This window comes from Pongo abelii, chromosome 2, assembly GCF_028885655.2.
Source record: "Pongo abelii isolate AG06213 chromosome 2, NHGRI_mPonAbe1-v2.0_pri, whole genome shotgun sequence".
NCBI lineage: Eukaryota > Metazoa > Chordata > Mammalia > Primates > Hominidae > Pongo > Pongo abelii.
The window spans coordinates 34,208,413-34,233,939 of record NC_085928.1 but is presented as its reverse complement, the minus strand read 5'-3'; the positions used below and the strand labels follow the sequence as shown (position 1 = coordinate 34,233,939).

At 34.3% G+C, this 25,527-nt stretch overlaps 1 pseudogene; it reads left to right on the top strand.

Moving 5' to 3' along the window:
* The first annotated feature begins 17,685 nt into the window (after positions 1-17,685).
* On the top strand, positions 17,686-18,143 carry LOC100453645 (ras-related protein Rap-1b-like; annotated as a pseudogene).
* Positions 18,144-25,527: the final 7,384 nt, after the last annotated feature.

Below are 25,527 nucleotides of genomic sequence, written 5' to 3'. Positions count from 1 at the left end.
ACCATTCATGCTAATTCTCAGACAGAAGTTTCCAAATGAAAATCAATGTTATAAATCTTTCAAAGTAGTCATGAAGATACATTTTGTGAAACTATAAAAGCCATTAAATTGACAATGATAATATTGTGTGCACGGGCATATCTTAAAACCATGGATCTATATCATTTAGCAACAGGAACTCAATATGCTACATAAGTAGTGAGTACTCTTCAATTATCTCCATTATAAAGAGGGAGAGACAAAGTGCCGGGAAAGTTAAGCAGCTTCTGGGAGTCTAGATGAACAGAACTTGCGAATTTCCTAAATTGTCGGACTAAACTATGTTTGCTGTAAATAAAAATATAGTGTTGAAAGGAATTATTAATTATTGAGAGATTAAAGAAATTGTGAATTACTTGGTGTACATAGAATCTCCAGGCTGGATATCTATGGCATCTTAATTTTAGTCTCAGCCAGTCATATTTCATTATACTATAATGCTATCACCACATTTTATAGCCCCCAAACCTCAATTTTAATGCATATCATATAATTAATCTTATAATTAAAAAGTTATATTCCACCAATCCTTGCTGTACCAAAAATTATTTCCAGTTGCTCCTTTCTCCTACATCATAATTCCCTGGTGAAATTCTCATAATGATTTGTCCAATAGTATTTACAACATTGTTATATGACTAGGATGACTCTTAGGTAATTACCTAGCTCTTTGATCTAGAACATTACATATATATATATATACACACACACACACATATATGTATATATATATGTATATATGTATATATATGTATGTATATGTGTATATATGTATATATGTGTATATATGTATGTATATATGTAGTGTTCTAGATCAAATATCAAATACATATATATGTATATATATGTAGTGTTATATATATGTATATATATGTAGTGTTCTATAGTATTCTATGCACAGTTCAGGAAACTAACTCATACATACATGAGGTGCACAGTTCAGGCTCACATTCATTATTATATAATTTAGTTGTTTGATTTAATTTCTCCCTTCTGTGTGGAGGAGTATTAACCCTGTAGTTTCCCAGTCAAAAAAGGAAAAGCAACACTATACTGTATTGCAAACTCAGATGCTTGTTCATCACTTTCACAAAGAAGCCAAGTTTTTACTCAACTGACAAGGTTATTTGTATTTGAAAATATAATATATCGAATTAAAAAATTCCAGTGACATAGGTTTACTTCTAAAATATAGTTAGTTCCATTCAAACCAATTGAACTAACAGTGGGAAAGAAAAAGATGGTTTCTTAAGGAGATGCTGGGCAAGATAAAAGCGTATATTCCACACTGTGTTTTGGAAACTTAAAAAGAGAAAAGAAAGTCATATTTTGCTGTATGTCCATAATTATAGACTAGCACAATTATAATATTCTAGGAAATATGTGCTATAGAAAGATGAGCCAAATTCCCCACTGTAGAGAACATTTTATTTCTCTAAAAATAATCCAAATCCACTGTTATGGCAAGGTGCTTCCTAATGGGATTTTACTGTAATAATAATTTTAAGTTTTATTTTAAGTTTTATTCCTAGAGCATAAAAGAAATAATAGAAATATACTCATTTACAGGCACTAATAGATTTTTCTAGTGAATACATCAAAATTTTTATTGTTGTTAGTAAAACAGCACTTACTTTAAGAAAAAGGCATTCATTGCCGTATACAGTTTCACCACTCCCTATGCTCTATGATTTGAATTTCTTTCTGTAAAACTCAGATAATTTAAAAGAACATGTGAGAATAATAATAATTACCATACATTCATCCTTAGAGCCTTCTACATTTTGTAAATATCATTTTATTCCAGGCTTCTCTTTTTCTTTTTGAAAATTGAAGCTTAGCTTATTGATGAGTAAGCAAAAATCCTGAGCAAATATTTGGCCAGGATAGTTGGCTTCAGGGAATTGTTTTATATTTTACTGATACTCCAACAAGTTTACCTTGTGCTGTAGCTGGAAAATAGTTTAACATATAATCATTCGTGATAAAGAGTATATGCTGTCTGCTGGTTAACTAATCAATGACAAAATTACATAACATACCTCCTAAGAGGCATGCATACTTTCTGAGTTTCAGTATAGGTCAATTCATCCAATAAACAGAGAAAGAGGGGGGCCTAGATAGCCTACTAGAAGCAGCAGCAATGGGAGGCTTCCATCAAAAAGATCCAAAACAGCCTATGGATCCTGCACTGGCAACCAAGGTATCCAGGTTCTGTCATTAGGACTGACTAGGCAGCCGGCGTGACCCAAGGAGAAGAGGGAAGAGAAATATGGTATGGGAGCCCACATGAGAGCCACGTGGGGCAGGGGAGCCCTCACCCCCAGCCAAGGGTCATGGTGAGTGAGCGTGCTACCCAGCCTAGGAAACTGCTTTTTCCATGAAACTGTGCAACCCATGCATCGGAAGATCCCACTCAGGAGCCAATGCTCATCAGGGCCTTGGGTCCCAACCATGGAGCCATGCAGCATGGTTAGAACTTGCCTCTAAGCCTGCTGAGTTCCTGGGGGGAGGGGCAGCCATCACCACTTCTGTGGATGCCTGCCGTGTAAGCCATCTGAGCTCCTTGGTGGAGGGGCAGCAGCCAACACTGCAGCTGCAGAGCCTCCCTGCAGAAACTCCAACTCTAGTCAAGGGCTCATGAACAGAACTCTGATCTCCCTGGGACTGAGTACCTAGGGGAATGGGTGGCCATAGTCGCCACAGACCAGCAGACTTTGTGTTTCCTCCTGCTAGCTCTGAGGAATCCGGCTTTCCCCCCAAGTGCAGCACACCACCTCCACAAAGGGACACCCAAAGTGCCTCATTAAATGGGTCCTGCTTCCTGTGCCACCCAACTGGGTGAGTCCCACCAACAGGGGTTCTCAGACATCCTATAGAGAAACATTCCTACTGGTATCACGTTGGTGCCCCTCAAGGCCAGAGATCCCAGAGGAAGGAACAGGTACCCCTCTTTGCTGTTCTCTAGCCTACTTGAGTGACATCTCTAGGCATGGGAGCAAACCAGATGAATAGGGCCTGAAGTGAACCCCCAGCAAACTTCAGCAGCCCTACAGAAGAAGGACCTGACTACTGAAAGAAAAACAAACAAATAAACAGAAAGCAACAACAACAGCATCAACAAAAAATTTCCCCACAGAAACTTCATCCAAGGGTCAGCAGCCTCAAACACAGAGAGTAGACAAACTCATGAAGATGAGAAAGAATCAATGTAAAAACGCTGAAAACCCAAAAGGCCAGAGTGCATTTTCTCCTCCAAATGATCACAGCACCTCTCCAGCAAGGACTCAGAAGGGGATGGAGGATGAGATGAACGAATAGATAGAAGTAGGCCTTAGATAGTGGATAATAACAAACTCCTCTGAGCTAAAGGAGCATTTTCTAACCCAATGCAAAAAAGCTAAGAACCTTGATAAAAGGCTAGAGGAGCTGCTAACTAGAATAAACTATTTAGAGAGGAACATAAATCACCTGATGGAGCTGACAAATGCAGCACGAGAACTTCCTGAAGCATACACAAGTATCAATAGCCGAAATGATCAAGTGGAAGAAATAATATCAGAGATGGAAGACTATCTTGCTGAAATAAGGCAGGCAGACAAGATTGGAGAAAAAAGAATAAAACAGAATGAACAAAACCTCCAAGTAATATGGGACTATGTAAAAAGACTGAACCTATGACTGATTGGAGTACCTGAAAGGGATGGGGAGAATAGAAACAAGTTAGAAAACACACCTCAGAATATTATGCAGGAGAAATTCCACAACCTAGCAAGATAGGCATTAATATTAATTCAATAATTAATTAATTAATTGAATATTAATTCAAATTCAGGAAATACAGAAAACACCATTAAGATACACCACAAGAAGATCAACCCAAAGACACATGATCGTCAGATTCTCCAAGGTCAAAATGAAAGAGAAAATGTTAAGGGCAGCCAGAGAGAAAGGCCAGGTTACCTACAAAGAGAAGCCCAACAGACTAACAGCAGATCTCTAAGCAGAAACCTTACAAGTGAGAAGAAAGTGGCCAATTCACCATTCTTAAAGAAAATAATTTTTAACTCAGAATTTCATATCTGGCCAAATTAAGATTCATAAGCAAAAGAGAAATAAAATATTTTTCAGAAAAACAAATATAGTGGGAATTCATCACTACCAGGCCTGCCTTTCTAGAAAAAATGGATAAATTCCTGGATACATACATTCTCCCAAGACTAAACCAGGAAGAAGTTGAAGCCCTGGATAGACCAATAACAAATTCTGAAATTGAGGGAGTAATAAATAGCCTACCAACCAAAAAAAAAAGCCCACTACCAAATGGATTCACAGCTGAATTCTACCAGAACTGCAAAGAAGAGCTGGTACCATGCCTTCAGAAACTATTCCAAATAATTGAGAATGACAGACTCCTCCCTAACTCATTTTATGAGGCCAGCATCATGCTGACACCAAAACCTGGCAGAGACACAATAAAAAGAATTTCAGGCCAATATCCCTGATAAACATTGATGAGAACATCTTCAATAAAATACTGGCAAACCAAATCCAGCAGCACATCGAAGAGCTTTTCCACCATGATCAAGTCAGCTTCATCCCTGCAATGCAATGCTGGTTCAACATACACAAATCAATAAACATAATCCATCACATAAACAGAACCAATGACAAAAACGACATGATTATCTCAATAGATGCAGAAAAGATCTTCAATAAAATTCAACGTTTCTTCATGTTAAAAACTCTCAATAAACTAGGTATTGATGGAACATACTCAAAATAATAAGCGCTATTTGTGACAACCCACAGTCAATATACTGAATGGGCAAAAGCAGAAAGCATTCCCTTTGAAAACCAGCACAGGAAAAGGATACCCTCTCTTACCACACCACTCATATGCAACATAGTATTGAAAGTTCTGGCCAGGGAAAGCAGTGAAGAGAAAGAAATAAAGTGTATTTAAATAGGAAGAGAGGAAGTCAAGTTGTCTCTTTTTGCACATGACGTGATCCTATATTTAGAAAATCCCATTGTCTCAGCCCCAAAATTCCTTAACCTGATAAGAAACTTCAGCAAAGTCTCAGGATACACAATCAATGTGCAAAAATCACAAGAATTCCCATACACCAACAATAGACAAGCAGAGAGCCAAATCATGAATGACCTCCCAATTCACAATTGCTACAAAGAGAATAAAATACCTAGAAATACAGCTAACAAGGGACATGAAGGACCTTTTCAAGAACTGCAAACCACTGCTCAAGGAAATGAGAGAGGGCAGAAATAAACGGAAGAACATTCCATTCTCATGGATAGGGAGAATCAATATCATGAAAATGGCCATACTGCCTGAAGTAATTTATACATTCAATTCTATTCCCATGAAACTACCATTGACATTATTCACAGAAAAAAAACTACTTTAAGATTCATATGGAACCAAAAAAGAGCCCACATAGCCAAGATAATCCTAAGCAAAAAGAACAAAGCTGGAGGCATCACACTACCTGACTTCAAACTATACTACAAGGCTACAGTAACCAAAACAGCATGGTACTGGGACCAAAACAGACATATAGATCAATAGAACATAATAGAGACCTTAGAATTAAAATCACACATCTACAACCATCTGATTTTCAACAAACCTGACAAAAACAAGCATGGAGAAAGGATTTCTTATTTAATAAATGGTGCTTGGAAAACTGGCTAGCCATATGCAGCAAGCCAGAATGGGACCCCTTCCTTATACCTTATATACAAATTAACTCAAAATAGATTAAAACCCAAAGCCATAAAAATCCTAGAAGAAAACCTAGGTAATACCATTCAGGACATAGACATGGGCAAAGATTTTAGGGTGAAATCACCAAAAGCAATTGCAACAAAAGCAAAAATTGGAAAATGGGATCTAAGTGAACTAAAGAGCTTCTGCAATAGGAAAAGAAACTATCATCAAAGTGAAAGGGTGACCTACAGAATGGGAGAATATTTTCACAATCTACCCATCTAACAAAGGCCTAATATCCAGAATCTACAAGGATCCTAAACAAATTTACAAGAAAGAAACAAATAACCCCATTGAAAAATGGGCAAAGGATATGAACAGATACTTCTGAAAAGAAGGCATTTATGTGGCCAACAAACATATGAAAGGAAGCTCAACATCTCTGATCATTAGAGAAATGCCAATCAAAACCATAATGAGATACCATGTCACGCCAGTCAGGTGCTGACTATTAAAAAGTCAAGAAATAACAGATGCTCGTGAGGCTGTGGAGAAATAGGAACACTATTACATTGTTGGTGAGAATGTAAGTTAGTTCAACCATTTTGTAAGACAGTGTGGTGATTCCTCAAGGATCTAGAACCAGAAATACCATATGACCCAGCAAATCCATTACTGAGTATATACCCAAAGGAATATAAATTATTCAGTTCTAAAGATACATGCGCCTGTATGTTTCTTGCAGCACTATTCCCAATAACAAAGACATGGAACCAACCCAAATGCCCATCAGTGATAGACTGGATAAAGGAAATGTGGCACATATACACCATGGAATACTATGCAGCCACAAAAATGAATGAGATCATGTCATTTGCAGGGACATGGATGAAGCTGGAAGACATCATTCTCAGAAAACTAACACAGGAACAGAAGACCAAACACTACATGTTCTCATTCATAAGTGGGAGATGAACAATGAGAACACATGGACACAGGGAGAGGAACAACAGACACTGTGGCCTGTTGGGGGTGGAGGGAGCAAGGGAAGGGAGAACATCAGGACAAATAGCTAATACATATGGGGCTTAAAACCTAGGTGATGTGTTGATAGGTGCAGCAAACTACCACGGCACATCTATACCTATGCAGCAAACATGCATGTGCTGCACATGTATCCTGGAACTTAAAAAAGTAAAAAAGAAAAAAAAATAGAGAAAGAAACAAAATAAGTTAGGTTACTTTTCTTGTTTTACATTTACAGGTTGTTACATAAATTGGCAAAGATGGCTCCTGTGTATTGACCTAAAATGGCTTCATGTTGTTTACTTCTTTACAGCAGCCCAAAGTTTACCAGTACTAAACTCAAACTCTTAAACATCAAATTATTTAAAATATAGTCCAAAGAAGCATATTTTTAGTCTGTTAGAGCCTATTTGTATACTCTTCAAAGCTGCACCTCATGAATAAGAGTTAGGGAAGGAAGTGGAGCAATACTGCCAAATAGAACTTTCCAGCAATCATCCTCACCCCGACAGGAACACCTAATTGAGCAAATATCCACAGAAGAATGTACCTTCATAAGAACTACCAGCTGGGTTAGTAATCACAGTACCTGGTTTCAACATTACATCAACTACAGAGGCATTGAAGAGGAAAAGAAAGACAGTCTTAAATTGCCAACGCCACCCCTCCTCCATCCTCCAGCAGGTTCAGTGGCTGCAGGGTATGGAGAGAGAACATGTACACTTGGGAAAGTGAAAGCCCAGTAGTTGTGGGACATTACATTGGAACTCAGTGGTTCCCTATTACTGTGGAAAACAACACGGGGCAGAATTCAGCTGGTTCCCATGGAGGGAGCATTTGGACCAGCCCTAGCCAGAAGAGAAGTGTTCATCCCAGCAGTCAGGAACTGAGTCCTGGTAAGCCCCACCACCATGGGCTAAAGCACTCTGAGGTCACAAGAAAACCTGAAAGGTAATCTAGGACACAAGGACTGCAATTCTTGGGCAGTTCCTGCAATTCCTGGTGCTGTACTGGGCTAGCATTGAACAAATCATCCAGATGGAAACAAGGAAACATTGGACTTATCTGCACTGCAGACCAAATGGACCCAATAGAAAATTAAAGAACATTTTATACAGCAACTGCAAAATACACATTTTCTTCTCAGCTCATGGATTATTTCCAAGGATAGACCATATGTTAGGCCACAAAACATGTTTTAAAAAATTCAAAAAAATTGAAATCATATCAAGTATATTATCTGCCCACAATGGAATAAAACTAGAAATCAATAAGAGGACCTTTGAAAGCTACACAAATACATGGAAATTAAACAATATGCTTCTGAGTGTTCAGAGTGTCAAGAAAGAAATTAAGAAGAAAGTTGTAACATTTTGAAACAAACGAAAATGGAAACACATGACATCAAAACTTATGGAATGCAGAAAAAGCAGTCCCCAAAGGAAAGTTTAAAACAATAAGCACCCACCTCAAAAAAGGAGAAAAACTTCAAATAAACAACCTTAACAATGCATATTAAAGAATTAGAAAAGCAAGAACAAACCAAATCCCAAACTGGTAGAAGAAAATAAATTATAAAGATCATAACAGAGGTAAATAAAATTGAAATGAAGAAAAAAATACAAAAATGAAACCAAAAGTTTGTTTTTTGACAAGATAAACAAAATCCACAAACCTTTAGCCAGACTAAGAAAAGAGGGAGGAACCAAATAAATAAAATCAGAGATGAAAAAAGAGTCATTAAAACTGACAATGCAGAAATTCAAAGAATCATTAGAGACTACCGTGAGCAATTATATGCCAACAAATTGAAAAAGCTAGAAGAAATGAATAAATTCCTAGATACAACCTACTAAGATTTAACCATTAAGAAATCTAAAACCTGAGCAGACCTACAAAAGGTAATGAGGTCAAAAATGTAATGAAAAGTCTCCCAGCATAGGAAACCTGGGACTCAACAGCTTCGCTGCTGAAATTTACCAAACATTTCAAGAAGAATGAATACCATTACTACTTAAACTATGGAGGTAAGAATTACTTCCAGACTGACTCTACAAGGTCACTATTATCCTGATACCAAAACCATAAAAAGACACATCATTAAAAAAAAACAAACAACTATAGGCCAATAACTCTGATGAACATTAATGCAAGCATTCACAACAAAAATATTAGTTTGGTGCAAAAGTATTTGCGGTTTTTGCAATTAAAAGCAATGGCAAAACAGCAATTAATTTTGCATCAACCTAATACTAGCAAACCAAATGAACAACACATGAAAAGATCATTCATTACAACCAAGTGGGATTTATCCCAAGGATGCATAGATGGTTCAGCATATGCAAATCAATCAATGCGGTCCGTCGTATCAACAGAATGAAGGACAAAATCCACATGACCATTTTGATTGGTACAGGAAAAGCATTTGATAAAATTCAATATTCCTTCATAATATAACTGTAAAAATACTGGGTATAGACGGAACACTTCAACTCAATAAAAGCCGTATATAACAGACCCACAGCTACTATTATACTGAATAGGGAAAAAACTGAAAGTCTTTCCTCTAAGATCTGAAACAAGACAAGGATGCCCACTTTCATCACTACTATTCAATATAGTAATGGATGTCTTAGCTAGAGCAGTCAGACAAGAGAAAGAAATAAAGGACATCCAAATTGGAAAGAAATAAATCAAATTATGCTTTTTTGCAGGTGATATAATCTTATATTTGAAAAAAAAACCTAAAGACTGCACCAAAAAATGATTAGAACTGACTAAAAATTAAGTTGCAGGATACAAAATCAATATACACGAATCAGTAGCATTTCTATGTGCCAATAGTAACAATTTGAAAAAGAAATCAAGGAATAATCTCATATACAATGGCTATAAGTAAAATTAAATACCTAGGAATAGACTTAACCAAAGAAGTGAAAGATGTCTACAATGAAATCTATAAAACATTGATGCAAGAAATTGAAGGGGACACAAAAAATGAGAAGCTATTCCATCATCATAGATTGGAAGAATCAATATTGTTAAAATGTCTGTATCACCCAAAGCGTTCTGCAGATTCAATACAATGCCTATCAAAATAACAATAACATTCTTCACAGAAATAAAACAAATAATACTAAAATGTATATGGACTACAAAAGCCATTCTTAGCAAAAAGAACAAAACTGGAGAAATTGCATTGCCTGACTCCAAATTATACTACACAGCATGGTAGTATAACCAAAACAGCATGGTACTCACATAAAAACAGACACATAAACCAACAGAACAGAGTAGAGAAACTAGAAATAAATACATACATCTACAATGGCTCATTTTCAAGAAAAGTTCCAAAAACATAAACTGGGGAAAAGAGTCTCTTCTATAAATGATACTGGGAAAACTGGATATCTATAGGTACAAGAATAAAACTTGACCCCTATCTCTCACCATATTTTAAAAACCCAAAATGGATTACAGACTTAAGTCTAAGACCTCAAACTATGAAACTACTGAAAGAAAACATTGGGGAGACTCTCCAAGATACCAGACTGGGCAAAGATTGCTTAAGTAATAACCCACAAGCACAGGAAACCAAAGCAAAAATGGACAAATGAAATCACATCAAGTAAAAAAGCTCTGCATAGCAAAGGATACAATCAACGAAGTGAAGAGATAACTCACGGAATGGGAGAAAATATGGGAAAATTACTTACCTGACAAGGGATTAATAACCAAAATATATAAGGAGCACAAACAACTCTTGAGGTAAAAATCTAATAATCTGACTAAAAAATGGGCAAAATATCTGAACAGTTATTTCTTAAAAGAGACATACAAATGGAAAACAGGTATATGAAACGGTGCATCATTGATCATCAGAGAAAAGCAAATCAAATCTACAACGAGATATCATTTCATTCCAGTTAAAATGGCTCTTACCTAAAAGACAGGCAATAACTAATGCTGGTGAGGAAGTTGGGGAAAGGGAACCCTCACACACTGTTCATGGGAATGTAAATTATTACAATCACTATGAAGAAAAGTTTGGAGATTTCTCAAAAGATGAAAAATAGAGCTACTATATTATGTAGCAATCCTGCTGCTAAGTGTATATCCAATAGAAAGGAAATTAGCATATAGAAGAGACATTTGCACTCCTGTTTATTGCAAAACTATTCACAATAGCAAAGATTTGGAAACAAGGGTCTATTGACAAATGAATAGATAAAGAAAATGTTCCATATGCAATGGAGCACGATTCAGCCATAAAAAAAAAAAGTGAGATCTTGTCATTTGCAACAAAATGGATGGAACTGGAGATCATTATGTTAAGCGAAATAAACCGGGCACAGGAAGACAAACTTCTCATGTTCTCACTTATTTGTGGGAGCTAAAAATTTAAACAACTGAACCCATGGGAATAGAAAGTAGGATAACAGTTACCAGAGGTTGAGAAGAATACTGGAGGTAGGGTGTGGTGGAGGAATGGAGTTAATGAGTACAAAAATTAGAAAGCATGAATATGCTCTAGTATTTGATAGCATATCAATGTGACTATAGTCAATAATAATTTGATTGTGCATTTAAAAATAACCAAAAGAGTATAATTGGATTATTTGTAACACAAAGGATAAATGTTTCAGGTGATGAATATCCCATTTACCATGATGTGATTATTACATATTGTTGAATAGTCCATATTCATAAAAGATAATTTTTATATTATGCCATTACTTCTTATAGGAACATGATTATTTCTGGATCATAAAAGTAGATAATAACTTATATGATATTAAACAGTATGTGAAAACAATTCCAGTTATAAAAATGTAACACCCTAATTGTCTTCTATAAAATTATTTTATTGACTAAAAAAATTACCAAATTTTTTTTAAATATTCAGAGTTCAGAAAATAAATAGCAAAATCTTACAGCTCTTTTCAATCAACACTCAAATTTTTCTCCCACACTAAATTATTACAGTCAGTAATGTCCCAAATTTTTGTACATGTTTACACACAAAGGCACAAAACAATGGAATTATACTTTTCATTACATAGTTATGTGCTTTATTTAATCAACATTATAATTGGGGCTTTACCTCATCTCTTTAGTGGTGGTATAATAAGACTATCCCATACATTTTCTAATCTTTCTCTTAACTTAGAATATTTGTTTTATTTTTTTAAGTTACCACCATTTAAAATATAAAATATAATCAGTATTTTTAAACATTTATTTTTGTGCACATATGTGAATATACCTAAAGTATAAAGCCCTATAAGTGAAAGACTGAGACAAAGAAGGTATATACATTCAATAGTTACTGCCAAATTGCTTTCCAGAAGTGATGCAACCAAGCAACACTGCTGTCCAAAGAATTTGTGAGTGCCTATTTTGATTTTATTCTGGTTAAGAAAGCAGATAATTAGTCTTTAAAATTATTATAATTTGATGGATTTAAAAACTTTGCAATATTGTTTTAATTTTATTGTTTCTCATTATTAGTGACTTTGAGTATCTATTTATGGATTTATTGGACATATACATTTGTTCCCTGGAGAGTTACTAATTATCAGTCATTGCCCATTTTTCTATTTACTTGTCTTGTTTTTTCCAAATAAAAATAGTAATTATATATATATATGAAAGCATATGTTAATCCAATTACTATGATTTATGTTACAAACACCTTTCAGTCTATTTCTTGTTTTTAACATTACATATATTATTATTTTTTGCCTCTGTGTCTGCCATTTATATAAGTGATGAACACATGACTGGGTAGGAAAACAATAGCAAAAACTTACAGCTCTTTTTAATCAACATTCAAATATTTCTCCCACACTCTGAATTATTATACTGATTAATGTCCCACAATTTTTTTTGTAAATATTTGATTTATATATGGGGGTGGAAAGAAAAAACAAACACTGAATGATATTAAGGGAAAAATTTTTTAAAAATGTATCCTTATTCTGTTCTTCACTTACTACACTTAGGTATTTTCATATAATTCTGTTTTTAGTTATTCAACGGTTAATAACAGAATTTTAAACAACTGATTCTATAATCATTTCTTGAGTTATCACAATTGCATGGTTCCCATTGATAATTTTTCTTAGTTATAATGCTTTCAATTTTATTCATGTAATTCAGTCTGGCTCAAAGCGTGGTATATTTTTATTTTATTTTACGTAACAGTCTTCAGCGTGAATTATTTAAGAAGTCAATTATATCATCAAGAACTCAGTTTCTTTCTAAATGTGGCACATATACACCATGGAATACTATGCAGCCATAAAAAATGATGAGTTCATGTCCTTTGTAGGGACATGGATGAAACTGGAAACCATCATTCTAAGCAAACTATCGCAAGGACAAAAAAACAAACACCGCATGTTCTCACTCATAGGTGGGAATTGAACAATGAGAACACATGGACACAGGAAGGGGAACATCACACTCGGGGGACTGTTGTGGGGTGGGAGGAGGGGGGAGGGATAGCATTAGGAGATATACCTAATGTTAAATGACGAGTTAATGGGTGCAGCACACCAACATGGCACATGTATACATATGGAACAAACCTGCACATTGTGCACATGTACCCTAAAACTTAAAGTATAATAATAAAAAAAGAAAAAAAAAGAGAACTCAGTTTCTTTCCAATATGTTCTGCCATCTGCAGAACTAATTTTATCTTTACAGGTAGCAAATTGGTTACTTGAGTTCTAGGCTTCAGAACGCTCACAGGAAATCCAGAGGAATAATAATGTGTTCTCTTGGGGTTAAACTATTCTCACAAGGCGCTCAACAATCTTCCTTTCACTACACATTGGCTGAGATTAAGTTGCATGTTCATTCTTGAGCTAGTTAATTACTGGGAAGAATAATTACTTTGCACTTTAATCCAGGCTTCTGTTGGAGGTGAGAAAGTTGTCAATTTCTTCTGAGATACACAGCTTTGAGGGAAATGTCAATACATTGACAGTATTGATAGTTGATTAGGAAGCAAAATGATGGGAATGGGACATGTTGATAGTCAACATCATTATAGATTCTAATACAACATGAGGGAATAGCATACTTGCATTTTCTCTCCTTCTACTGATTTTTTTTTAATTTCTAAAACATTTTAAATGGAAACTTTTTAGACAAGGTTGCGAATTAGTTTTACCCAACTTCTCTTAATGATCACATCTTTCATAACCATAGTATAATGAGCAAAACCAGGAAAGTAACATTAGTACGATACTGTTAACTAAACTATGAGAACTTTAGTATTGCTAGTTATATTTTATAGTTTGTTTCCTACATATTTTAAATATGAGACATTAATTCTTTTTATTATTTTAAGAACCTCAGACTGAATCTTGATCCTTCATATGTAAAAAGAAGAAATTAATGTCTTTACTCTAAAACTTACTTTCTCTACTTCAAAAACCTCCTTCACTACCAACATCTGTCAGTATTACTTTAGGTTTACATGATTTATAATACACTGAACTTTACTTGTAAGTCTTTTTTTATTTTTTGTGGAAGAGAAACATCGCTACACGAGCAATGTTAATTTCAAAATTTATAACAACTCTACAGTTGTGAGTTTCTTGGGCAACATTTAGTTAGAAATTAGATTTTAAAAAAAAGTCAACTTTATGTGTATTAGTTAGAAAAGTTTACTCCATTCAGCTTTCCCAATTAATGATAAATAAAGTAGTTAATTAGGAGAATTTGGACCAGATGTCTGTATCCTTCCTGCAGCATTAGATTAAACTTATTTGTGGGTTTTCTTTCTTTTTTTTTTTTTTGGATACAATAATCTGCCTTTTACAACTACTTGCTAAATTTTCAGATACCTCTTACTATATCTGATATCTAATAATTGGTTTTCTTTAGTACTTATTTGAGTTCACTCTTCTCTCTTTAAATCATTTTTAATGAGTGTTGGGTCATTTCATTCATTCTCAGGAATTCATTCATTGTCTACTTGTTGACTCCAAAAATCATCTTCACATACATCTTTATTCTGAGCCCCATCTTGTACATCTTCAGTACTTTACATTTATTTTAAGCCTCACATATTCAAAATTGAACTATTTATTGCTTCAATAAAAATGACTTTATTTTCCTATACCACATAAACATTTCTATCCGAATAAATTTTTGACTTCTAAATTATTTCACCTATGCAATTGAGCAAAAATTTATAAATTCTGCCAGTTTTACTTCCAAAATATATACTGAATTGTTGAGTTTTCTCCATCTTAATAGGCATATGCCTAGTTCAAGCCAGAATTATCTCCCCTTCCACCAAATCACATCTCAAAATTATGTGGTGATATCCCAGTGGTCATCCTACATAACACTCACCTCCTCTCAATATTCTGCACAGTGTAATCATCATGAATTGCTTAAAATATAAGTCAGATCCTGACTGTTGAAAAACAATTATCCATGGGTTCCTTGCATTTCTGCATGTCTTGCGAATGGAAGCAGTTATCTATATTTGCTCTAGACTATTTTTTGAAGGATGTTTGTAGAGCAAAGATATAATTTTCAAAGATAATGTATCTCGTGCTAGACCCAAGTGTAAGCATGTTTACTGTCCTTTATAATGAAGATCACATCTTTTCCTGGAGAAAGGGCAGGCTGTCCATTACAAAAGATTTACTTTCCATAAGTTCAGAGTCCTTCTCCTGCAACAGCACCTATTCATTGCCTGTCCCAGTGTCCATCTGGGCTCATCTGTGTTGCTGATGTGGCACTTGGAAATAAGAACTGGAACAAATATGTAGATCCTCATGCTGCTTGCAATGCTGTGAATGACAATGGCCTTTGTCTCTGGTTCAAGAGTCTCAAGTCTTCTACCAGCATTTCTAATTCTGTCAGGCTAACTTATAATCTTGCAAGTAAAGTCAAGTCTGCAACTAGTTGTACTTCTTAATAGTCAGCCTCTCACACGTGCATGCGCATTAGTATTTTACTATAATACATTAAAGAAAATCTGGTGTCTTTGTAGAAACCGATGTTCTGCAGGATCCATATATATCATTCTCATTGGGTATAGTGCCACTCTCTGATTACTTACTACAATTTAGCCATTCCAGCCTTTCTTCAGTTTCTGAAATATGTCAAGATTTTTCTTAGTTCATGGCTTTCCCTATACCCTCTTATCCTAATATGACTCTCCTTAACCTTTAAGAATCTGTCTCCTCACTTCTCCAAAAGAAAGTCTATCTTAACCAACCTCTCACTCCTTCATCCTCACACCCATACCATTGTTCACTATCAGTTACTTGGTTTCTTTCCTCCTAGTTCTCACCACAGTGTGCTATTTGACTAGTTGTTTTGTCTGTTTTCCCACTAAGTTGTATGTCTAAATCTCAGCACAGAGTTGGAATACAGTAGGTTTTCATTACGTACTTATACCTAATGTGGTTGTGTATATATGATTTTCTATGTCAATCTTGTGTGGGAAAAATAAACATTTATTTATACACTTAATAGATTTCGAGATATACTGGAAATCTATTATAAACTAGAAAAGAACCATTGTGTCCTGAAACCCACAACATGTAATCAATAAATTTACCTTAACTCTATATCTACGTAGTAGTTATTCTAGTGTTAAAACATAAAGTGAAAAATAAACATTTCTTTTCATTGATTGAAGTTATATCTATATGAGCACTTCACTGAAGACAAAGTAGAGAATGGACTAGAGTTTTGGAAAAATTTTGAATACAGTAGGGATCAGACAAAATAATCAACTATGTGTCTTTGGCTTTTTGAAATTGTACTTTTCTTTCTATTTGATTTAATTTCAAATTAATATTTGGGTTTGCTGAGTTTTCTAACAGTTTTGAAACTGAAAAGTCAATTGTCTCAGTTTAGAGCTATACTTAAACCAATAATTGAAACCCTTGACTTAGTCACAAATGCAACATATATTATTCAGTTGGTGGTGGGAGGTGCATATATACTTCTGCTGTAAATGGAGCTCTTAAAGATGGTCATATGACAGAGTGTGTGAAGTGCAACCTTAGAGTGAGCATCTTAGATTATCCCAGTGACAATAGCTCCTAAACTGCTAGTAAAACTGTGTCTAGCAGGATAAAAAATGCAGGTCACTGGTTATTGCAGAAAGGGCAACTTGGCTTGTCTTGTTGACAGAAATACAGTTTTTCAAGTTAAACTGATCGATGCAAAGAATTCTGGGAGTTACATGAACAGCAATATTTCAAAAGGAGTGACAATTCCTTTAAAACTCCCATCATTGCTGCAATACCTTAAACACAGCACTTACTATCTCAGTCTTCTATGGGGCCCATTCACCCAAATGATGATAAGTCCACTCCGGATTAAAGACTTATCTGAGTCTGAGTAGTGGCCCTGGGGCATACATTAGGGAATCTTGAACAAAGAGGTAGAAAGTGTTAATGTTATTTTGTTGTTTGTTTTAACTTAAAGGGAACTAAATATCATAAACACTTTTCAGGGCTTTATCAGGCTCTGATTTTTACAGTTTCGGGCAGAGAAAAATCTCAATGGCAGAATGCAAAAATGAGAAAGATATTACTAATAGATAAGAAAGATATATGAATACCGAAATTATATCTCAAATTATATCTCACTACAGAGATACAATTTAATCAAAGGTAGGAAGAAATGAAAACAAAGTAGAAACAAACATTTCTTTCTTTTCATATCCATTACAATTTTCTTAAGAAATCTTGAGACTCACAGAGCCAAGCGAGTCAACCAGCCAGAGGGACTGCAGTGGCAGGACCATGGTGGCGCCATCAAGAGGGAGTGTGGGGTGAAACTGGCTGCGGGGACCCAGTGACTGGATGGGAGGCATTAGGTTTTGACAAGTTTGTATCATGCATGAGTATAAGCTAGTCGTTCTTGGCTCAGGAGGCGTTGGAAAGTCTGCTCTGCCTTTACAATTTGTCCAAGGAAATTATGTTGAAAATTATGATCCTACAATAGAAGACTTGTACAGAAAGCAACTTGAAATAGATGCACAACAGTGTATGCTTGAAATCTTGGATACCACAAAAAACAGAAAAATCTTCAGCAATGAGGGATTTGTACATGCAAAATAAACAAGGCTTTGCATTAGTTTATTTCATCATAGCACAGTTCACATTTAATGATTTTCAAGATCTAAGAGAAAAGATTCTTCAAGTTAAAGACATTGATGATGTTCCAATGATTCTGGTCGGTAACAATTGTGACTTGGAAGATGAAAGAGTTGTAGAAAAGGAACAAGATCAAAATCTAGCAAGACAGTGGGCCAACACTGCATTCTTATAATCTTCTTCAAAATTACAAGTAAATGTTAATTAGCTATTTTATTACCCAGTGCAACAAATTAACAGAAAAACTCTAGTGCCTGGAAGGCTTGCAAAAAGTCATGTCAGCTGGTTTAATATACTAAATGCCTAGTAGCTCTGAGCTAAGTCTGAAGAACTGTTGCCCGATTCAACAGTGCATTCCAACTTTGTTAAACCTACCAACATCTTAGACTTTCCTATTGTGGTGTCCCTTAGGAGATGGATGAAAGCTCCTATATCAGTTTGCGAATTCTTATCATTTTTCAGTATCACAAGTTAGATTTTTACTCATATAATAGTCCTAAGTATGCAGCTGGTAAAATCAGATCTATATCAAATATTATGCTAAGAGACATTCTTCATCCACCAATGTGGTAAATGTATGAAAATGGTGTGCTGCATCCTCTAACATGTCCCATACTCTGTATTGAAAAGTACAATAACCCTAAAAACACCACTACTTTAGCATAATAAAAGAAAGTCCAAAGAGCTCCTATAAAGACTACTCTAGATAACTTTCCATCTTTGATACTTGTAGCTTATTGTAATTTTCAAAAATAAATTCAAGGTCTTTGTCATTGTATTGTCCAAAATAAGCACTTTGATTAACATAGACATAAAGTTTTATAATTTTTTTAAAAAACTGTGGAGTCAGTAATCTTGTCTTTAAAATGTGGTAGTCCCATCAGTATAATGTCTTAGATTAAAGATGTTGCCTTTCATATCTGTTGGGAAGGAAATGTCGAGACTTTTCGAATCTCTTACTCTATGTTTGCTTTTTTGTTTACCTAGTGAAAAATGTTTATACTTTTATGGACAGTATGGGTCTACAACAAGAAGTATATATTTTCAAGCAATTATTTAATGATTTCACATTTTTTGTAAATCATTTCAGGCTTCTGCAGCTATAGATTCTCATTGTGAATCCCTTGTTTGCTCATGCATAAGTGTATTTGCAATACCAAATATACAGGTTTAGTATTTTTGCCTGTTAGTGATTGTATCACATATGTAATGTTTTGGTCGATATGTTAAATCAAGCTTGTTCAACTCATGGCCCATAGGCCACATGCAGCCCAGGATGGCTTTGAATGCAGCCAAACACAAATTTGTAAATGTTTTTAAAACATTATGAGAATGTTTGCAATTTTTTTATTTTTTATTTTTTTATTATTATTTTTTAGCTCATCAGCTATTGCTAGTGTTATTGTATTTGATGTATGGCCCAAGACAATGTTTCTTTTTGCCATGTGGCCCAGGGAAGCCAAAAGATTGGACACCCCTGTGTTACATGATATATAAGAACTATGGATGCGAATGTGGGAAGTAATTTTATCATGTGTAAATGATCTCAAGGCCCAACTTGCGTAACTGTTGCTGCTTTATTTACAATGCCTTGTTACTTTGTATGCATTAGCTTTTCGATGTAAAGACTGTGTCTCTGTCTATCAGGGAGCCACCGTATTTAAATTGACTAACCTAATGTTACAACTACTTTGAGGTGGCTAAACATAAACCAAAAACCTTAATTAAAGTGGTACCATGTTGTATAACTTATCATCAGTAGTTCAATAAATTTGGATTGCCACGTGAGGGTTTGGATTTTTTTAAAAAAAAAGGAGAGAGATTTTGAGATTTATTTATCTCTTTTACCACAGGAAGGACTAACCATTGTAGACCTATTCAGAAACACATTTGTCTATGTGTGTGTGTATTCACTCATGTAAGTCAGTGGCAGAGACCAAAGAATGAGTTGTTGATAGAATATGAGTTGATTCAGTCATTCTTTATAATCTATGCCTAGAAAAATCACAACTGTCAAGAGCACTGGATAATTGGAAGTTCAGGAAAGGACAAACTCTTCTAGGGAAAACTTAGGAGTCTACTTAGATATTCCTTCTTATTTTTTTCCTAGGGATAATCCTAACTGCAAAATTTAAAAACAAGATATATATTTTCACATTTTCTATGTTAGTCTCATTAATAGAGTGGCACACTTCTTCCATAGAAAGGAAACTGTATGTTTCAATGACAATATTCTTTTAAATAGAGTAAGAATTAAGCTATTAAAAGCAATTTGGTAGATCTATTTATGTGTTTCTGCTGATTTTTTCATACCTGAGTATAGTTGTAGAGGAAGGCCAACTATGGTTGCCAAATAAAATAGAGGATGATCAGTTAAATTTGAATTTCACAGAAATAGTAAAGAAATTTTAGCATAACTGTGTCCCAAATATTACATGAAATATAATAGTGCTTGAAAAAATAAATGTTGTTTATCTGAAGTTTAATTTTACCTGGAATCCCTGATTTTATTGCTAAACCTTATAAGCCCAGATCTAGGGGACTGAGAGCCTACCATGACGTCATCAGTTGTGCTGTGAGGGAGAAGGAAATAACTTAATGTAAGAGTGATCAGATTATATTGAACAACTTCTCAAATTTAACTTTGATGAGTCTACAGTAGAGGGATCTACAATTGAGATTTTATAAAAATCTATTCTTGGCTCATAGAAATATTATTAACCAGGTACATTTCTAATTAAGAATTTCACTTCAGTGACTATGTATAGTAACTGCCAATACATTTATAGTTCTATTTATCTGCCTATAAGAACTCATACCTTTCTTGCTAACACAAAAAGTAGGCAAGTTTCCGTCACATTAAACTATAGTGTTTTTTGGACTAGGTTATTTGAGCATTATAAAGAAACTTTGTAATTTAGTTGGTTTTCATTTGGATGATTTTACAATCTTTTAGAAAAGTGAAGAATGCATCAAGATATGATATCTTATTGAGTTTTTTTGTCATTTCATTTGGTGTTTGGAAGATGGTACTATTTGGCTCTGTTGGGCACTATGTATTCTTTCTACTATGATTATAAACTTTAATCTCTTATGATTAGACTGAAAAGACAGTAACAGGCTCAGGTTTATCCTTTAAGTTGTCTAGTCTAAACAATTTTTCAAAGATTTCTTTTGATGAATGTATTATTCACAAAGTAAGATAAATGTGAATGCTTAATAAATGGATTCATTGATTAATAAATCAACTAGTGAATATATTAACAGTCTGTTTTAAATCAATGGTAGTATGAAGTGGTTACTATTTATAAATAAGGAGTATTTGTAATTCTTATCTGTAAAACTTCCATGTGCCAAGAACTCTTCTAGACATTGAAGATACAACAAAGAAAGGAACAGAAAATTATCTGCCTTTGTGGAGGCTATCTTTTAAAGTGAGTGTCAGACTATGAATAATATAGATGGATAAAATAAATAAGTAAAATGCACAGTATATCAGTGGGAGAGAAGTGCAATAAGAGAAAACATAAATCAAAGAAGGAAGATAAGGAATGCAGGGAGAAGTGAGTATTCAGTTTTAAATTGAAGAGGGAATGACTCACTGAGAAGATGACAAATGAACTAAGACTTGCAAAGTGTGAAGAAACATTTGGGCAGAAAGAACAGTATGTGCAAATTTCCATGGTGCAAGAATGCCTGGAGTGTCCTAGGGAAAAAAAGGAGGCCAATGCGGTTAAAATAGAGTAAGTTTGATGAGAGTCTTTAAAGCCATTGGAAGAGAAGAAACATGCTGCTTATTGTACAAGGCATTAGTTGAATTATCTACATGAATATTAGAAACACCAAGAAAGATAATATCAGTGCTAATGGAGAAATATAGTCACCAAGAAACTTAAAGATCCTAGGAATACCAGAAAGTGCTTAAGGATTGTTAGATGACTTCAAGATAAAGGATAGTGTTTTAATGATATTTTACTCAACTTCAGACCCAGTGGTCTCTAAAGTGTTGGTGACAAAACAACCATCATTTCTGCAAGCTAGACAGGACAGGCAATTTTTCCTTGGAAGAGGAATGTAGGAGAACTTTCTCAAAAGACATAAAATACTTAGGGGATTTTAATTGTTCTGGCAGGCAGAGTAGAAAGTTTCAGGTGCTCAAAAGAGGTGAGGGATGGAACAGATGTGTGTGTGTGTGTGTGTGGCAAGGGATTCTGGGTATGACAAAAGGATTGAAGTCTTGTATTTTCTTATGAAGATGAATGAATGATCAGAAACAGAGGCAAAGGGTGCAATGATATTTGTGCTGATAGAACCAAGGCAGATAATGATTGCGAAGCTGTTAATGTTAGGGGAATATTAGGGTATCACCAGAATCTTACAGAGTTCCAGGGCTCCTCCTGGATGTGTGCTGTGGGGAGAATAAAGGCCAGCAAAGAAGCGACCTCTGAGGCTGCCAACTGACATCTCCAGAGGTGAATCAGAACCAATAACACAGTCTCCCATGTTGAACACTTAAGTTTTTTATTTAACACTTATTGTAGAAACTAAAATTTGTGTTTCTTGGCATTCACTTTCAGGATTATGAATCTATTAACATATTATGTTATTTTTAAAAATTAATAGATACCTTAATATATCTACCTTGGAATAATACAATAGAGGAAGAGTACACTATTTTAGTTAGCCACAAGAAAGTAGATGTAAGAAATATTTCTGCATGTGTGCATGTGTCTGTGTCTGTGTGTTTGTGCATCTGTGCATATGTCTATAAACAAATATATACTAATACCATTTACATTTATATGTATGTTTATTTATGGGGAGATATATATATATACACTATATATATATATATATACACTATATATATATATATATATACACTATATATATATATATATATATACACACTATATATATATATATAGATACTATATGCAGAAGGGGAAAAATATACCAGAAAGCCACACAGAAAGAAATGTCTTTTCATCAAAACTTAGAACTCTGTCTATTGACTCTTTGGTTAAATCCAGCCTTGCTTATATTCAGAACAAATATAATTTTCAAAGATAAATTCTGGAGATTTAATTGCCACTGTTTCCTCTTACTACAATGGCTACACACAAGTTGATTATATTTTATTTTTCCCTTGTTTGAACAAACTTATCTTGAGAAGTCATTAAAACAAGCTTGGTACATCGTGCTAAACTGTAACATCAAGGATTTTATGCAGGTATTATTATATTTGCATAATGGATTCTCTTTAAATTAGTTGCAGAAACATTTATTACCTAGGGCTTCTGTTATAGCAAAGTATAATGTACCACACTAAAAACATTGATCCCCATCTGGTTTAGAGATTGCCAAATGGTATAATGATATGTGTGCTCTAGAAGATTTAGAAAGGATATTATATGGCTTGAAAGACACTTCGCTTTATAGGTTTCAGCAGGAACATGATTGCTAGAACTTACTTATAAGGTCCTAATCTTGTTTATAACTTACTGGGAAATACATTTTTTCTTAACCTTTATGTTTCAAAAGAAATATCTACATGTTACCTTAGTGGCCTTCAAGAGCAGCTAGGGATTTTCCTGCTAGTAGTTTAAGAAAAGAACGAATATAGCAATTAAGCTGCACGTCTTATTTCATGGGCATACTGTGTGACCCCAGGCAATAGAGTAAATGTTATTATTCAAAAGAAAGTCATGTGAGCCAAAGACTTTTTAAAAAACCACGGACATATGTTTGTGGTAAAGCTAAACAATAAATAAGTTGCCTACAAGTAAGCACAGTTCATGCAAATACATGAGGAGGTAATTTGGTTACACATCAAATTCTAAGAAGCCCCTTCTTCTAGCCGACTGAAACTGATTTTCACCCAGTGACTTTAAGTCAAGGAAGTCCATTGATTTTAAGGCTCTGCTGAGAAGATGCTGATTTCTTATTTTTTTAAACTAAAACAAAAAAGGAAATTGACCTTCATTTTCTCCATTTCACATTCTGAATTCTCCCTCTTCACCTATTCTATCAAATCTTCTTTCAGAGGAATAGATGTCTCCTCCCTGCTCCTTCCTTCACACCTTTTTCATCCATGATTCACAGATCTATAGTACCCAACTACGTGTCAGAGCTAAAATATAACCTCTCAGACCTCAAGAATCTCTCCTAAGTGAGAAAAGGACTAGTAATCATTTCCATTTACATATCCTGCTAGATCATCAAAGCTGACTGCACGAGGTCCGTTCTCTTACCTGTTTCTTTCACCAACTGATCAAAATTAGATTCTTTTACTCATTCTTTTACTTTTATGACTACATCTCTATATTATTGTTCCAGAAAGATAGGCCTAAAATCTTAATCTTTGACTCTTCACTGTTCTCTTATACTAAATTAGTTATCAAGTTAATTCAAGATTACTGACATATTATTAGTTTAAAACTTTCATTACACATGATTACCTTTTCATTGCCATTGCATTGCTTTGGGTTCTCAGAACTTATAACCACTTATCTTAAATATATTATAATTTCTTAACTGGTAGCCCTAATCTCATACTCTTCAAGTTTGTAACTGTCTTATACAACATATCTAGCTGTTTTCTACTCCTTCATAACTATACTTACCTGCTTATTTCCTATTGTTTATTTTCTACATTCTGCATTATCTACCTGTGTCTGGCAGTAAGGCTCTTCAAAAATCTGATTTTCTTTCACTTTTTCTAGTTCTATCTAACAATATTTCTTTACTTATCTTCAGCATTGATGTGACGTTAGATTACTCACACTGGGATTAGATACCATTGCTATTTTCTGTATATTCCTTTGCCTTATTGACTTTTTAATGGAATACCTTAAAAAAACTACACATTCTATAAGGCCTAAATTAAAGATTACTTCTTAAATACAGCCATTCCGGAACAATCTCCTGAAAATTTTTCCCTTATTCAACCTCTTTCTGTAGCATTTGTTATACACTAGGTGGCTTAGTAGGAGAAAAACTGTGTACCTCCTTTTACATTCCAGACATTATGATACTCTCTGTGGACACACCAATAATATTCAAACATTACTTGTTCACAAGGAGAAAATATTTATTCCTAATTTGTAGGTTGTTTTGGGGAAAGAACTTCAGAATTCTAACATTTTGTAAATTATTTGCCTTTATTAAGTACCAAATTAAAAAGTGGTAAATTAATTATGGATTTTCTTAAATCCATGCGTATTTTCTTTGTTTTATGACAAATTAGCTGAATTTAAAAATGATCCATACACAGTCAGACCCTAGAAAATCCAACCGTATCCAAACAATAAATTATATTTTCAACTGAATAAAAAATAAAACTTTGGTAAGGAGGCAAGACATTTATTTTGATTCTCACTTTTATTTTTAAATGAATATTATTTACTTCTAATTTGTAAATAAATAATTTTATAGGTAAAACACACTGATTTTCTTTAAAAAACTAAAAATGTATTAAATTGGAGGGAGGGACAGCATTATAAGTTTTAAAATTAGAATAAAATATAATCTATTTTCAGGGGAAACTACAACTAAGGTAAAATTGGACTAATAATGCAC